General features: G+C 54.6%; 1 long non-coding RNA gene across 1 annotated transcript in view; it reads right to left on the bottom strand.

The window, feature by feature from the left end:
• LOC145530003 (uncharacterized) overlaps positions 1-17306 on the bottom strand; it is a 270063-nt gene that overhangs the window by 162461 nt on the left and 90296 nt on the right. The window contains exons 13-15 of the long non-coding RNA XR_014071399.1: positions 15643-15754; positions 7987-8098; positions 332-443 (exon numbers count right to left, since the gene is read on the bottom strand). This is a non-coding gene — a long non-coding RNA (uncharacterized LOC145530003). The remainder of the gene's footprint in view (positions 1-331; positions 444-7986; positions 8099-15642; positions 15755-17306) is intronic.

Genomic DNA, 17306 nt, shown 5'->3' with positions numbered 1-17306 from the left:
TCTGGGTGCACACCTCCTTGCTCTGGCCAAGTTCCCCCCTTCTCTGAGCACCAGCTTCATCCTCTCGAATGAGGACATCGATTGCTACCTTGGCACGTTACTCTCTTCATCCTGTGAAGACTCATTAGGCTTATCCTGCAATTACTAGCTGGCCCGAAGAGATATCTCCTGAATCCAGATTAAGCTGGAGTCTCCCAGGCTCATCTGGCATGTCTTCCCTGAAGTCTGCCAAAACCCACACCCTTGCATTTCCAGGGACTCCCCTTAGCCAGCTGGGCAGAAAACCCAGCATGGTTCAAACAAGCTGACAGACAAGCGGGAGAGGACTCACGGGCAGACGGCCTCCCTCAGGTCTCGGGTGGAGCTCTGGGACCACAGCAGCAGCGGGCCATCCCAGCCCCTGGGCTCAGCAGCGCCCTCATTCTCAGGCCGGCGGCTCTGCCCTGAGGGGAGCAGGAAGGTCACCAACTGCCGCAGGCGGACCTCAAGCCCCTCCCACTGCTGGAGCCTGACCTCCCCCGGCCCCACCCCTTCCCCTACCCCAGCAGAACGAGAGCTCGTCTTCCCCTGGCTTCCAACGTGAGGCCCGGCCCCGGGCCCCGATTGGGCACTGCCCCAGTCCGGAGCCAATCACAGTGGCCAGGGAGGTGGAACGCACCGATTGGCCAGGGCCAGGTCATGTGACCATACTCCCCAGGAAACTCAAATATTACCAAGATTCCCTAACAAACCAATGAACAAAATTATCCAGTAAAGGCAAACCGTACTTTTTAATGAGGCCAATGTCACAGAAAAAAAAAAAAATCCTTCACAATGAACTGCTCAAGGAAGCTACTAAATAAGCTTTCAGAAAAGTTAAGACGTTTTTTTTTTTTTTTAATAGGGTGACGGAGAGCTATACCTTTCCCATCTATGTGAATTTAGGTTTAAACTAGATTTCCCTCGGCTATTATATAAGACAAAAAACCCCACATCACCCCCTTTCACTCCCCCCACCCCCAAAAAGTGTTTTAGTCTATTGAATTTTTGTGTCCTCAGTTGTGTCTGATTCACGGCAACTCACGAACTCTACACCGCCAGGCTCTTCCGTCCATGGAATTCAGGGCAATTTTTTTCTGTCACAGCAAATGCCCACCCTGGGTGATCCAAAGGCAAGGGCTCAGAGGCTCCTGAGAGACTAACTCCTTTCAGCTGAGCACAGAGCTGGCTCCTCACTGGGATGCCTGTGGCCTGGGGCTCCCAGAGGGGAGAGCAGCACTCGCCCCACCGTGTGGTCACTGCTGGAAGTGCAGGCTGCTCCTCACTCCCCCTTGACAGTGTCCCTGAGGGCAGAACAGTGTGAATCTACTCAAGGTGGAAACGCAAACTCCGATGCAACCAAACTTCCCACAAGGTCTCCAAAACCACTCAGGAACAGGGAATTGGAAACTGCAGGGCATGACATGAATGGAGATGGAGACTTGACACCTTACACCGAGTTCACTTCCAGTTATCCCTAGACAAAGTTTCCATGAAAACTTGTCACAAATCTAGAAGAACAATGAGCAGAAACCGGACACGTGCTTTGAGTCTTCACACACAAAACAAAAAGGCAGCCCACAAAACAACCCAGAGAATACAGTGGACTTTGCAAAATCAAAGATATCTACTGTGGGAAAGACCTCATTACAAAAGCAAAAGACAGGTCATACATCGCGAGACGAATGAGTGGAAACACAAAGCTTCTCAAGGATGTGTCTCCAAACAGTCAAAGAACACCAACACGACAAGCCTGTGAAAACTAGGGAAAGGTCTGAAGGGACACCAGACTGAGGAAGACACACACAGAGTATCCCGGATGATGTCCAGCACTGAGGGCCTGAAGAAACAACAGTCTAGTTGCACTCCCTCAGGCCTGTGTGACCCTGGATGAGGCCTCTGTTTCCCGGTGGCTCTGAGAGATGGACAGGGAGGACGGGGAAGAGAAATCACTTGCATTTCTAATACTCACAGCAAAGTCTTCCAATGAGAAGGGAATTATCACCCCCACTGACAATGCCATTCACTGAAGTGATACCCACGAGTCCATCTAACCCAGAAGGGAAGGAAGGACCTGTTCTCACAAAACGGCGAGAGACGGAAGAAGGAAGATCAAGCCCACACCAACCACTGGAAAGAGAAGCTGTGCTCAGGGCTTGAAAGAATTCCTATTGGGAAAATGATGTCACAGCCCCACAAGGCAATCCACAGCTTCGATGCTATTCCTCCCAAAATGCCAATGCATTTTCGCACCGAACAAAGAATTGCAAAAGGGGTACGGAAACAGAAAAGAGCCTAAATTGTCAATACAATCCGACGAAAAAGCCCCGATACGGACATCCAAGGTTGTGTGAAAGGAAATTAGACGACCAAACTAGGATCCTCAGGAGAGTATCGGAGAAGGCGATGGCGACCCACTCCAGTACTCTTGCCTGGAAAACGCCCTGGACGGAGGAGCCTGGTAGGCTGCAGGCCATGGGGTCGCGCAGAGTCAGACACGACTGAAATGACTTAGGCGCAGCGGCAGCAGCAGGACAGTATGCTATTGGGAATACAACAACACACACAGATCCAGATCGATGGAATAAAGTTGAGGGTCCAGAAACAAACCCCGGCATCCATGGTCAACTCATCTCTGACACAAAAGGGGAGAATATCCAAATGGGAACAAGAAAGCCTCTTCAATAAATGTCCATGGGAAAACCAGACAGCTACATCTGAAGAACGCTATTGGTTTTGATCTCACACCACCTCAATATCGGGGAAAAACCTCACCCTAAAGACTGATGTCATGAGACAGCTAGAAAGAAGCGTAGGTCAAAGGCTCCTTAACATCAGAGTCTCCTTGCCATTTGCTGGGCGGAGGTAGAAATGGGTCTCTTCAAGTAAGGGAAAGAGGAAAACGAAGTACGCCAATGGGTTTCCATCCAATGGAACCTCTTCACAACAGAGAAGCTAAGCATTCAGAAATGCAAAAGATGGGAAACGGAACATGAGAGACTCCTTGCAAGTGGTGTATCTGAGAAGGGGTTCATATGGAAAGAGACGAAGAATGCACAGCACTCAGATTCCAAGAAACACCACCACCACCCTTGACCCTTCCCCCATGACCAACTCCGACCTAAAGCCTTTCTCTCCCTCTAACCTATCCCTAAAACATAACCCTCATCTAATCATATACATGTGCATTCCTAGCATCCATCCATCCACACACGAGAGAGAAAGAGGAAGACACAGACTGAATCGAGAAGGGAAAAGAGAGGGACACAGACAGAGAGAGACACGGAACCAAAGAGAGGAAAGGAGTCGACGGTCCAGACTTTTCATCAATCTGTCTCGAAGGTAGAAGCAATGACAGCGCCCATCCACCCCAGAAGGGGGAAAAGGACGGAAGGTTTGGAGAGGAAAAGACAAGAACGCAGGGAGCCATTAGAAGCTCAGCCACCCGCAGAAGCCGAGCTGGGACACTTGAACAGAATCTCAATGGAAACAGAGGACCAGAAAGTTGGCTACTCTTTTCTATAAGAGAGGGAGACCTTCGAGTCTTCCTTTCGCGCCTCCAACTTGGATGCGGGGTCTCAAAACACTCAGGAGGGGGAGTGCCTTTTCCTGGGTACCACGGCGCATCCAGGCCTCGTTCTGCCCCATTCTGTGCTGTGTCAGCCCTGGATGGAGTCTTTCTTTCTGAAGTCTCAGCGCACAAGCTCCACGTGATATCGGCCCCAGGTGGAAAGGCATGGAGCTGCTCGTAGGCCGACAGACCTAGGAAGCAGATGGGAGAGTGACCCCCACTCTCCAGATGGAGAGACTGGGGAAACCCTGAGGGGCATACGCTTGTCCAGGGCCACACCACTTATGAGAAGAAGGAGCCTGGTCTGAGAGCAGCGGGGTCCTCGGAGCTCAGGCCCTGGCTGCACCCAGGCCTCCCCAGGGCTGTGGGCTGGGCTGTGTGGCTGTCACTGTGCCTGCACATGGCCTAAGGGGGGTGGTCGAGCAGTCAGAAACCCAGAGATTCCCTTGGGAAGTTTTGGGGAAGGGACCTCAGCACGAACCCCAGGAAATGATGTCACCTGCCGGCAACAGAACCCAACAGAACCCGCAACCCGTGTATCCAGGCCTCCAGAGCGGAGAGGAGCCCCCAGCCAGATCACTTGCTGCCAGGATGTTCTGCTGTTTGCCCCTGCCCAGAGGCCGGGGCCTCAGGAGAGCTCACAGGCAGTGTGCGTGGGCACCCTGTCGACGTTGGCTCAGGGCACCCCCGAGAGGCCTCTGGCCCTTTGCCCGGAGAAACAGAAAGGTAACACGGGGAGCCCCAGGCCGGGCCAGCCCACCTCTCCCATGCCACCCGGAAACACCGGGTCCTTTGCCTGTGTGTGTGGATGCGGGTTTCTCGGGGTGTGTCTCCCTCAAGGAAGCCCAGGCGGATGTGGGGTCAGAAGCCTGCGGGCAAGTTGTGTCCACACCCCAGGGGAGAGCAGGCTGGCTGGGATGGGGAGAGTGCGGGCAGCGCCGGCCGCCCAGGCTGGCCTCACACCCTCAGGTGGGTCTCTTTCCTCCCGGGTGGGGATCTGAGCAGACACACGTCTCTGACCCTTCTGGGAAGAGAAGTTCGAGCAGGCAGAAGCAGCGGCTCCACTGGCCAGGCCCAGCTCGGAAAAGTCCCAGCATGGCTGGCTGACGGTCACTGTCGTTGCAGAGCTTCCCACGTGATGAGGCCGAGGACGGGGACACCCCGTCCACCTCCCGGAGGGAGGGGTCGGAGCACCACCCCCCCGCCCCTGAGGCCCAGTGCAGGCTCCAGGTGAGCGTGCCCACGGAGGCATCAGCCCCACCGGGGGCGAAGCGGAGGCGGGGAAGGCCTGCTGCCGAGACACCACACAGGATACACCCGGCGGCCCAGTCTGAGGCTGCCACGGAGCTCAGCACACCCGGCTCCGACCCAGAGTCCCGAGAACCCCAGCCTCTGAGGCAGCAGGAGGACCTGGAGCCCAGCACGCCAGAGCACAGAGGTGAGGACGCTGGGGCTGGTGCACGGGAGTGTGTGGGGAGGGGGTGCTGAGCTACACAGGGACGAGTCCCCGAAAGATGCTGCTGGGCCTGCAGCAAGCGCTGGCCTCACACCCCCACCCCCTTCTTGCACACTTCAGTCCCAAAAGACATCCGACCCTGGGTATTCTTTGGGAATCTCTTGGAAGCTTTCTGTCCCGGGATACGCACATGCCAAGGCTGGCCTGTGGGCAAACTTTGCTTCTCCCCCAGCTCTAGCACTGGCCTCCAACTGGAACCAGGCTCCACTTCCCAGACCTGTCCCTACAGAGGTGGTGGCTCCAGGTGCAGGACCCAGGGATCCACCGAGGGCAGATGGAGAACCGAGACTTGCCCTCGCAGAGACACCAGGCCAGCTGGGTTCTGGCCAGCACACCGGGCAGATCGGATCTCCGTGCCTGCAGGACCCCCAGCCCCAGGCACTGATGTCCCACCCCCTCAGCCAGAACCTCCACCTCCACGTGCACCTGTACCTGCTCGGGCTTTGGCAGGAGAACCCGAGGCAGAGGAGGAGTCACCGCCTCGGCAGGGAGAGCCTGCCCTGGCTCCCGCGCAACACCCAGACGCCGACGATGACTCACCCACCCCTGCAGGAAGAACGAGCCCCCGCTCTGGACAGAGACCCAGAGCCCTTGCCGGAAACACCACGTCCAGGGGAGCGGTCGGCTCTGCCGCCTCCATCCCTGTCGGCTCACCGTGGACGCTGTCAACTCGGTCTGCCCCCAGGGGACATGGAGTTCCTTTCCCCTGAACTGCTTTGCATTTGGTTTGTTTCCACCTTTCTGGTGATGTTTTATTTTTTGTATGGTTTCCTGTATTTTTGTTGGTTAAGTTGGGAACTTGTTGGTTAAGTTAGTAAACTTTTTCATCATTGTTGCAATTTGGGAACACTGTTGTGTAACTCTGGTGATACTGTGTTACCATCACCACTTTGTGGTTTCAGACCCGTTTGATCTTTATGCCCCACCCCCCAACAAAGCCTGGATTCAAGGCAAGCACGCCCTGTTCATCCCTCCCCCCGATCCTGAACACAATTTCATCTTTTCTTTCTGCATTCCTTCCTATATTCTTGGTGTCCCCAATCAATGACTCTCAGTGAAATGACTGAAGGAGTTTCTTTCGGACTCTCCACCTACTGTAAGACTCCATTGGAGAGTTCTCATTTTTATGTCATTTGAACTAGCCTTTGATAGCTGACAGGACGGTGTACGTCCTTTCAAGATATCATGTGCCAAACGAAGCCCTTTTGGCAAATGCCATCATTATCTCCAGGCAGGCATTGCTGTTTGAAGGGTGACATCTCAGCCAGAAGGCAGAGGCTGAGCTCCTCTTGTTGCACCAGCTCCCAAAAGAAGCCAAGAAAGGGAGCTGGAACAACAAACCACCCCAACGCCCAGGAAAGCGTTCTTCACGACAGAAGGCTAGAAAATGACCCAACAACCTTGTGGCCCAGAACCCCTCTAGAAAAATCACTGTTCCATAAAAAAGAGAAACACGTGGGAAGTTCCAAGGAGAGGCAATGCCCATGGCCAGTGTACTTTAGAGACGGCCTGACCGCTCCGGGGAAGACACGCACCGACGGAACCCCTTGGGAAACAGCAGTGAGAGTCCTCACCGTCGTAAGGGTTTCCTCTGGGGACAACCTGCCCTGGGCACCACATGAGGGAGCAGACCGGCTTCTCTTCCTCTGCTCCCACACCATTCACTCATGAAGGCAGCTCAGGTGTTCTCATGCCCTGCCTGCCTGCCTGCCTGCCTGCCTGGCTCATCCGTGAGCTGTGACCACCTCCAGGGCAGGACTCCACCTTCTCCTCTCTGTGTACCGTGAATCTGCACACAGTGGGCTTTCAGAACCTTAGGAGACTTGAGCCATTCCCACTCGAGCCAGAACCCTCCCCAGGAAGGAAAACGGCTGTGGGGTCATTTTGGCCCCAGCACTGGTTCCGAAAGCCTGGCGGCTCCTACAGCCTCTACGGTGTGAAGAGGGAGGTCCCTTTTGACAGAGCTTTCCGGCTGTCAGATCTAAGCTGTTGTTTCACTGTCAGCTGTGTCTCTTCCGTTGCAGCCAGGTGGGCCACGCTGCTCCAAAGGGGCTCACAAGCTGAGTGGCAAGGGAGGTATTGAGAGGACAGGGATGGCTACAACGTGCTGCAAACTGAGTGAGGGTCCCCACAATCCTCAGCAAAGGTCTGTGGTGTGCAAGTGGGGAGTAGAGGGCCCCCAAGTTCCAAAGGAAGGGAGGTACTCGGGAGCTAAAGCCCTTGGCTGCTGTGGTAGCAGCTGCAGATGGCAGCTCGTCCACAGTGCACTTCGAATGAGGTCATATGAGCGGGACTCTGGAAATGGCTCCGAAATCAAGAGAAAGGGGTCAGGGTATGTGGGAATCCGGCGGGGGTGGGGGGTGGATGAAGGAAGGTGTCCTTCCTCTCTCCAGTGCAATTTGGTTTGGTGAGTCTCAAAGCTACCAGATGGCACTTCCCAAGTCAGGCCCCCGCAGGAATCAGGGTGGGCTGCGTGCCTCGGCGCCTGCTACAGGGACAAGCCACACCAGTGGCCTCCCTGAGCTCAAATGGCCGGATCTGGGGGTTCTGTCTGGGTGCACACCTCCTTGCTCTGGCCAAGTTCCCCCCTTCTCTGAGCACCAGCTTCATCCTCTCGAATGAGGACATCGATTGCTACCTTGGCACGTTACTCTCTTCATCCTGTGAAGACTCATTAGGCTTATCCTACAATTACTAGCTGGCCCGAAGAGATATCTCCTGAATCCAGATTAAGCTGGAGTCTCCCAGGCTCATCTGGCATGTCTTCCCTGAAGTCTGCCAAAACCCACACCCTTGCATTTCCAGGGACTCCCCTTAGCCAGCTGGGCAGAAAACCCAGCATGGTTCAAACAAGCTGACAGACAAGCGGGAGAGGACTCACGGGCAGACGGCCTCCCTCAGGTCTCGGGTGGAGCTCTGGGACCACAGCAGCAGCGGGCCATCCCAGCCCCTGGGCTCAGCAGCGCCCTCATTCTCAGGCCGGCGGCTCTGCCCTGAGGGGAGCAGGAAGGTCACCAACTGCCGCAGGCGGACCTCAAGCCCCTCCCACTGCTGGAGCCTGACCTCCCCCGGCCCCACCCCTTCCCCTACCCCAGCAGAACGAGAGCTCGTCTTCCCCTGGCTTCCAACGTGAGGCCCGGCCCCGGGCCCCGATTGGGCACTGCCCCAGTCCGGAGCCAATCACAGTGGCCAGGGAGGTGGAACGCACCGATTGGCCAGGGCCAGGTCATGTGACCATACTCCCCAGGAAACTCAAATATTACCAAGATTCCCTAACAAACCAATGAACAAAATTATCCAGTAAAGGCAAACCGTACTTTTTAATGAGGCCAATGTCACAGAAAAAAAAAAAAAATCCTTCACAATGAACTGCTCAAGGAAGCTACTAAATAAGCTTTCAGAAAAGTTAAGAGGTTTTTTTTTTTTTTTTTAATAGGGTGACGGAGAGCTATACCTTTCCCATCTATGTGAATTTAGGTTTAAACTAGATTTCCCTCGGCTATTATATAAGACAAAAACCCCACATCACCCCCTTTCACTCCCCCCACCCCCAAAAAGTGTTTTAGTCTATTGAATTTTTGTGTCCTCAGTTGTGTCTGATTCACGGCAACTCACGAACTCTACACAGCCAGGCTCTTCCATCCATGGAATTCAGGGCAATTTTTTTCTGTCACAGCAAATGCCCACCCTGGGTGATCCAAAGGCAAGGGCTCAGAGGCTCCTGAGAGACTAACTCCTTTCAGCTGAGCACAGAGCTGGCTCCTCACTGGGATGCCTGTGGCCTGGGGCTCCCAGAGGGGAGAGCAGCACTCGCCCCACCGTGTGGTCACTGCTGGAAGTGCAGGCTGCTCCTCACTCCCCCTTGACAGTGTCCCTGAGGGCAGAACAGTGGGAATCTACTCAAGGTGGAAACGCAAACTCCGATGCAACCAACTTCCCACAAGGTCTCCAAAACCACTCAGGAACAGGGAATTGGAAACTGCAGGGCATGACATGAATGGAGATGGAGACTTGACACCTTACACCGAGTTCACTTCCAGTTATCCCTAGACAAAGTTTCCATGAAAACTTGTCACAAATCTAGAAGAACAATGAGCAGAAACCGGACACGTGCTTTGAGTCTTCACACACAAAACAAAAAGGCAGCCCACAAAACAACCCAGAGAATACAGTGGACTTTGCAAAATCAAAGATATCTACTGTGGGAAAGACCTCATTACAAAAGCAAAAGACAGGTCATACATCGCGAGACGAATGAGTGGAAACACAAAGCTTCTCAAGGATGTGTCTCCAAACAGTCAAAGAACACCAACACGACAAGCCTGTGAAAACTAGGGAAAGGTCTGAAGGGACACCAGACTGAGGAAGACACACACAGAGTATCCCGGATGATGTCCAGCACTGAGGGCCTGAAGAAACAACAGTCTAGTTGCACTCCCTCAGGCCTGTGTGACCCTGGATGAGGCCTCTGTTTCCCGGTGGCTCTGAGAGATGGACAGGGAGGAAGGGGAAGAGAAATCACTTGCATTTCTAATACTCACAGCAAAGTCTTCCAATGAGAAGGGAATTATCACCCCCACTGACAATGCCATTCACTGAAGTGATACCCACGAGTCCATCTAACCCAGAAGGGAAGGAAGGACCTGTTCTCACAAAACGGCGAGAGATGGAAGAAGGAAGATCAAGCCCACACCAACCACTGGAAAGAGAAGCTGTGCTCAGGGCTTGAAAGAATTCCTATTGGGAAAATGATGTCACAGCCCCACAAGGCAATCCACAGCTTCGATGCTATTCCTCCCAAAATGCCAATGCATTTTCGCACCGAACAAAGAATTGCAAAAGGGGTACGGAAACAGAAAAGAGCCTAAATTGTCAATACAATCCGACGAAAAAGCCCCGATACGGACATCCAAGGTTGTGTGAAAGGAAATTAGACGACCAAACTAGGATCCTCAGGAGAGTATCGGAGAAGGCGATGGCGACCCACTCCAGTACTCTTGCCTGGAAAACGCCCTGGACGGAGGAGCCTGGTAGGCTGCAGGCCATGGGGTCGCGCAGAGTCAGACACGACTGAAATGACTTAGGCGCAGCGGCAGCAGCAGGACAGTATGCTATTGGGAATACAACAACACACACAGATCCAGATCGATGGAATAAAGTTGAGGGTCCAGAAACAAACCCCGGCATCCATGGTCAACTCATCTCTGACACAAAAGGGGAGAATATCCAAACGGGAACAAGAAAGCCTCTTCAATAAATGTCCATGGGAAAACCAGACAGCTACATCTGAAGAACGCTATTGGTTTTGATCTCACACCACCTCAATATCGGGGAAAAACCTCACCCTAAAGACTGATGTCATGAGACAGCTAGAAAGAAGCGTAGGTCAAAGGCTCCTTAACATCAGAGTCTCCTTGCCATTTGCTGGGCGGAGGTAGAAATGGGTCTCTTCAAGTAAGGGAAAGAGGAAAACGAAGTACGCCAATGGGTTTCCATCCAATGGAACCTCTTCACAACAGAGAAGCTAAGCATTCAGAAATGCAAAAGATGGGAAACGGAACATGAGAGACTCCTTGCAAGTGGTGTATCTGAGAAGGGGTTCATATGGAAAGAGACGAAGAATGCACAGCACTCAGATTCCAAGAAACACCACCACCACCCTTGACCCTTCCCCCATGACCAACTCCGACCTAAAGCCTTTCTCTCCCTCTAACCTATCCCTAAAACATAACCCTCATCTAATCATATACATGTGCATTCCTAGCATCCATCCATCCACACACGAGAGAGAAAGAGGAAGACACAGACTGAATCGAGAAGGGAAAAGAGAGGGACACAGACAGAGAGAGACACGGAACCAAAGAGAGGAAAGGAGTCGACGGTCCAGACTTTTCATCAATCTGTCTCGAAGGTAGAAGCAATGACAGCGCCCATCCACCCCAGAAGGGGGAAAAGGACGGAAGGTTTGGAGAGGAAAAGACAAGAACGCAGGGAGCCATTAGAAGCTCAGCCACCCGCAGAAGCCGAGCTGGGACACTTGAACAGAATCTCAATGGAAACAGAGGACCAGAAAGTTGGCTACTCTTTTCTATAAGAGAGGGAGACCTTCGAGTCTTCCTTTCGCGCCTCCAACTTGGATGCGGGGTCTCAAAACACTCAGGAGGGGGAGTGCCTTTTCCTGGGTACCACGGCGCATCCAGGCCTCGTTCTGCCCCATTCTGTGCTGTGTCAGCCCTGGATGGAGTCTTTCTTTCTGAAGTCTCAGCGCACAAGCTCCACGTGATATCGGCCCCAGGTGGAAAGGCATGGAGCTGCTCGTAGGCCGACAGACCTAGGAAGCAGATGGGAGAGTGACCCCCACTCTCCAGATGGAGAGACTGGGGAAACCCTGAGGGGCATACGCTTGTCCAGGGCCACACCACTTATGAGAAGAAGGAGCCTGGTCTGAGAGCAGCGGGGTCCTCGGAGCTCAGGCCCTGGCTGCACCCAGGCCTCCCCAGGGCTGTGGGCTGGGCTGTGTGGCTGTCACTGTGCCTGCACATGGCCTAAGGGGGGTGGTCGAGCAGTCAGAAACCCAGAGATTCCCTTGGGAAGTTTTGGGGAAGGGACCTCAGCACGAACCCCAGGAAATGATGTCACCTGCCGGCAACAGAACCCAACAGAACCCGCAACCCGTGTATCCAGGCCTCCAGAGCGGAGAGGAGCCCCCAGCCAGATCACTTGCTGCCAGGATGTTCTGCTGTTTGCCCCTGCCCAGAGGCCGGGGCCTCAGGAGAGCTCACAGGCAGTGTGCGTGGGCACCCTGTCGACGTTGGCTCAGGGCACCCCCGAGAGGCCTCTGGCCCTTTGCCCGGAGAAACAGAAAGGTAACACGGGGAGCCCCAGGCCGGGCCAGCCCACCTCTCCCATGCCACCCGGAAACACCGGGTCCTTTGCCTGTGTGTGTGGATGCGGGTTTCTCGGGGTGTGTCTCCCTCAAGGAAGCCCAGGCGGATGTGGGGTCAGAAGCCTGCGGGCAAGTTGTGTCCACACCCCAGGGGAGAGCAGGCTGGCTGGGATGGGGAGAGTGCGGGCAGCGCCGGCCGCCCAGGCTGGCCTCACACCCTCAGGTGGGTCTCTTTCCTCCCGGGTGGGGATCTGAGCAGACACACGTCTCTGACCCTTCTGGGAAGAGAAGTTCGAGCAGGCAGAAGCAGCGGCTCCACTGGCCAGGCCCAGCTCGGAAAAGTCCCAGCATGGCTGGCTGATGGTCACTGTCGTTGCAGAGCTTCCCACGTGATGAGGCCGAGGACGGGGACACCCCGTCCACCTCCCGGAGGGAGGGGTCGGAGCACCACCCCCCCGCCCCTGAGGCCCAGTGCAGGCTCCAGGTGAGCGTGCCCACGGAGGCATCAGCCCCACCGGGGGCGAAGCGGAGGCGGGGAAGGCCTGCTGCCGAGACACCACACAGGATACACCCGGCGGCCCAGTCTGAGGCTGCCACGGAGCTCAGCACACCCGGCTCCGACCCAGAGTCCCGAGAACCCCAGCCTCTGAGGCAGCAGGAGGACCTGGAGCCCAGCACGCCAGAGCACAGAGGTGAGGACGCTGGGGCTGGTGTACGGGAGTGTGTGGGGAGGGGGTGCTGAGCTACACAGGGACGAGTCCCCGAAAGATGCTGCTGGGCCTGCAGCAAGCGCTGGCCTCACACCCCCACCCCCTTCTTGCACACTTCAGTCCCAAAAGACATCCGACCCTGGGTATTCTTTGGGAATCTCTTGGAAGCTTTCTGTCCCGGGATACGCACATGCCAAGGCTGGCCTGTGGGCAAACTTTGCTTCTCCCCCAGCTCTAGCACTGGCCTCCAACTGGAACCAGGCTCCACTTCCCAGACCTGTCCCTACAGAGGTGGTGGCTCCAGGTGCAGGACCCAGGGATCCACCGAGGGCAGATGGAGAACCGAGACTTGCCCTCGCAGAGACACCAGGCCAGCTGGGTTCTGGCCAGCACACCGGGCAGATCGGATCTCCGTGCCTGCAGGACCCCCAGCCCCAGGCACTGATGTCCCACCCCCTCAGCCAGAACCTCCACCTCCACGTGCACCTGTACCTGCTCGGGCTTTGGCAGGAGAACCCGAGGCAGAGGAGGAGTCACCGCCTCGGCAGGGAGAGCCTGCCCTGGCTCCCGCGCAACACCCAGACGCCGACGATGACTCACCCATCCCTGCAGGAAGAACGAGCCCCCGCTCTGGACAGAGACCCAGAGCCCTTGCTGGAAACACCACGTCCAGGGGAGCGGTCGGCTCTGCCGCCTCCATCCCTGTCGGCTCACCGTGGACGCTGTCAACTCGGTCTGCCCCCAGGGGACATGGAGTTCCTTTCCCCTGAACTGCTTTGCATTTGGTTTGTTTCCACCTTTCTGGTGATGTTTTATTTTTTGTATGGTTTCCTGTATTTTTGTTGGTTAAGTTGGGAACTTGTTGGTTAAGTTAGTAAACTTTTTCATCATTGTTGCAATTTGGGAACACTGTTGTGTAACTCTGGTGATACTGTGTTACCATCACCACTTTGTGGTTTCAGACCCGTTTGATCTTTATGCCCCACCCCCCAACAAAGCCTGGATTCAAGGCAAGCACGCCCTGTTCATCCCTCCCCCCGATCCTGAACACAATTTCATCTTTTCTTTCTGCATTCCTTCCTATATTCTTGGTGTCCCCAATCAATGACTCTCAGTGAAATGACTGAAGGAGTTTCTTTCGGACTCTCCACCTACTGTAAGACTCCATTGGAGAGTTCTCATTTTTATGTCATTTGAACTAGCCTTTGATAGCTGACAGGACGGTGTACGTCCTTTCAAGATATCATGTGCCAAACGAAGCCCTTTTGGCAAATGCCATCATTATCTCCAGGCAGGCATTGCTGTTTGAAGGGTGACATCTCAGCCAGAAGGCAGAGGCTGAGCTCCTCTTGTTGCACCAGCTCCCAAAAGAAGCCAAGAAAGGGAGCTGGAACAACAAACCACCCCAACGCCCAGGAAAGCGTTCTTCACGACAGAAGGCTAGAAAATGACCCAACAACCTTGTGGCCCAGAACCCCTCTAGAAAAATCACTGTTCCATAAAAAAGAGAAACACGTGGGAAGTTCCAAGGAGAGGCAATGCCCATGGCCAGTGTACTTTAGAGACGGCCTGACCGCTCCGGGGAAGACACGCACCGACGGAACCCCTTGGGAAACAGCAGTGAGAGTCCTCACCGTCGTAAGGGTTTCCTCTGGGGACAACCTGCCCTGGGCACCACATGAGGGAGCAGACCGGCTTCTCTTCCTCTGCTCCCACACCATTCACTCATGAAGGCAGCTCAGGTGTTCTCATGCCCTGCCTGCCTGCCTGCCTGCCTGCCTGGCTCATCCGTGAGCTGTGACCACCTCCAGGGCAGGACTCCACCTTCTCCTCTCTGTGTACCGTGAATCTGCACACAGTGGGCTTTCAGAACCTTAGGAGACTTGAGCCATTCCCACTCGAGCCAGAACCCTCCCCAGGAAGGAAAACGGCTGTGGGGTCATTTTGGCCCCAGCACTGGTTCCGAAAGCCTGGCGGCTCCTACAGCCTCTACGGTGTGAAGAGGGAGGTCCCTTTTGACAGAGCTTTCCGGCTGTCAGATCTAAGCTGTTGTTTCACTGTCAGCTGTGTCTCTTCCGTTGCAGCCAGGTGGGCCACGCTGCTCCAAAGGGGCTCACAAGCTGAGTGGCAAGGGAGGTATTGAGAGGACAGGGATGGCTACAACGTGCTGCAAACTGAGTGAGGGTCCCCACAATCCTCAGCAAAGGCCTGTGGTGTGCAAGTGGGGAGTAGAGGGCCCCCAAGTTCCAAAGGAAGGGAGGTACTCGGGAGCTAAAGCCCTTGGCTGCTGTGGTAGCAGCTGCAGATGGCAGCTCGTCCACAGTGCACTTCGAATGAGGTCATATGAGCGGGACTCTGGAAATGGCTCCGAAATCAAGAGAAAGGGGTCAGGGTATGTGGGAATCCGGCGGGGGTGGGGGGTGGATGAAGGAAGGTGTCCTTCCTCTCTCCAGTGCAATTTGGTTTGGTGAGTCTCAAAGCTACCAGATGGCACTTCCCAAGTCAGGCCCCCGCAGGAATCAGGGTGGGCTGCGTGCCTCGGCCCCTGCCACAGGGACAAGCCACACCAGTGGCCTCCCTGAGCTCCAATGGCCGGATCTGGGGGTTCTGTCTGGGTGCACACCTCCTTGCTCTGGCCAAGTTCCCCCCTTCTCTGAGCACCAGCTTCATCCTCTCGAATGAGGACATCGATTGCTACCTTGGCACGTTACTCTCTTCATCCTGTGAAGACTCATTAGGCTTATCCTGCAATTACTAGCTGGCCCGAAGAGATATCTCCTGAATCCAGATTAAGCTGGAGTCTCCCAGGCTCATCTGGCATGTCTTCCCTGAAGTCTGCCAAAACCCACACCCTTGCATTTCCAGGGACTCCCCTTAGCCAGCTGGGCAGAAAACCCAGCATGGTTCAAACAAGCTGACAGACAAGCGGGAGAGGACTCACGGGCAGACGGCCTCCCTCAGGTCTCGGGTGGAGCTCTGGGACCACAGCAGCAGCGGGCCATCCCAGCCCCTGGGCTCAGCAGCGCCCTCATTCTCAGGCCGGCGGCTCTGCCCTGAGGGGAGCAGGAAGGTCACCAACTGCCGCAGGCGGACCTCAAGCCCCTCCCACTGCTGGAGCCTGACCTCCCCCGGCCCCACCCCTTCCCCTACCCCAGCAGAACGAGAGCTCGTCTTCCCCTGGCTTCCAACGTGAGGCCCGGCCCCGGGCCCCGATTGGGCACTGCCCCAGTCCGGAGCCAATCACAGTGGCCAGGGAGGTGGAACGCACCGATTGGCCAGGGCCAGGTCATGTGACCATACTCCCCAGGAAACTCAAATATTACCAAGATTCCCTAACAAACCAATGAACAAAATTATCCAGTAAAGGCAAACCGTACTTTTTAATGAGGCCAATGTCACAGAAAAAAAAAAAAATCCTTCACAATGAACTGCTCAAGGAAGCTACTAAATAAGCTTTCAGAAAAGTTAAGACGTTTTTTTTTTTTTTTAATAGGGTGACGGAGAGCTATACCTTTCCCATCTATGTGAATTTAGGTTTAAACTAGATTTCCCTCGGCTATTATATAAGACAAAAAACCCCACATCACCCCCTTTCACTCCCCCCACCCCCAAAAAGTGTTTTAGTCTATTGAATTTTTGTGTCCTCAGTTGTGTCTGATTCACGGCAACTCACGAACTCTACACCGCCAGGCTCTTCCGTCCATGGAATTCAGGGCAATTTTTTTCTGTCACAGCAAATGCCCACCCTGGGTGATCCAAAGGCAAGGGCTCAGAGGCTCCTGAGAGACTAACTCCTTTCAGCTGAGCACAGAGCTGGCTCCTCACTGGGATGCCTGTGGCCTGGGGCTCCCAGAGGGGAGAGCAGCACTCGCCCCACCGTGTGGTCACTGCTGGAAGTGCAGGCTGCTCCTCACTCCCCCTTGACAGTGTCCCTGAGGGCAGAACAGTGTGAATCTACTCAAGGTGGAAACGCAAACTCCGATGCAACCAAACTTCCCACAAGGTCTCCAAAACCACTCAGGAACAGGGAATTGGAAACTGCAGGGCATGACATGAATGGAGATGGAGACTTGACACCTTACACCGAGTTCACTTCCAGTTATCCCTAGACAAAGTTTCCATGAAAACTTGTCACAAATCTAGAAGAACAATGAGCAGAAACCGGACACGTGCTTTGAGTCTTCACACACAAAACAAAAAGGCAGCCCACAAAACAACCCAGAGAATACAGTGGACTTTGCAAAATCAAAGATATCTACTGTGGGAAAGACCTCATTACAAAAGCAAAAGACAGGTCATACATCGCGAGACGAATGAGTGGAAACACAAAGCTTCTCAAGGATGTGTCTCCAAACAGTCAAAGAACACCAACACGACAAGCCTGTGAAAACTAGGGAAAGGTCTGAAGGGACACCAGACTGAGGAAGACACACACAGAGTATCCCGGATGATGTCCAGCACTGAGGGCCTGAAGAAACAACAGTCTAGTTGCACTCCCTCAGGCCTGTGTGACCCTGGATGAGGCCTCTGTTTCCCGGTGGCTCTGAGAGATGGACAGGGAGGAAGGGGAAGAGAAATCACTTGCATTTCTAATACTCACAGCAA

This window comes from Giraffa tippelskirchi, chromosome 12 (assembly GCF_054371585.1).
Source record: "Giraffa tippelskirchi isolate mGirTip1 chromosome 12, T2T-mGirTip1v1.2.pri, whole genome shotgun sequence".
NCBI classification, from domain to species: Eukaryota; Metazoa; Chordata; class Mammalia; order Artiodactyla; family Giraffidae; genus Giraffa; species Giraffa tippelskirchi.
This window is presented reverse-complemented; position numbering and strand designations above follow the sequence as displayed.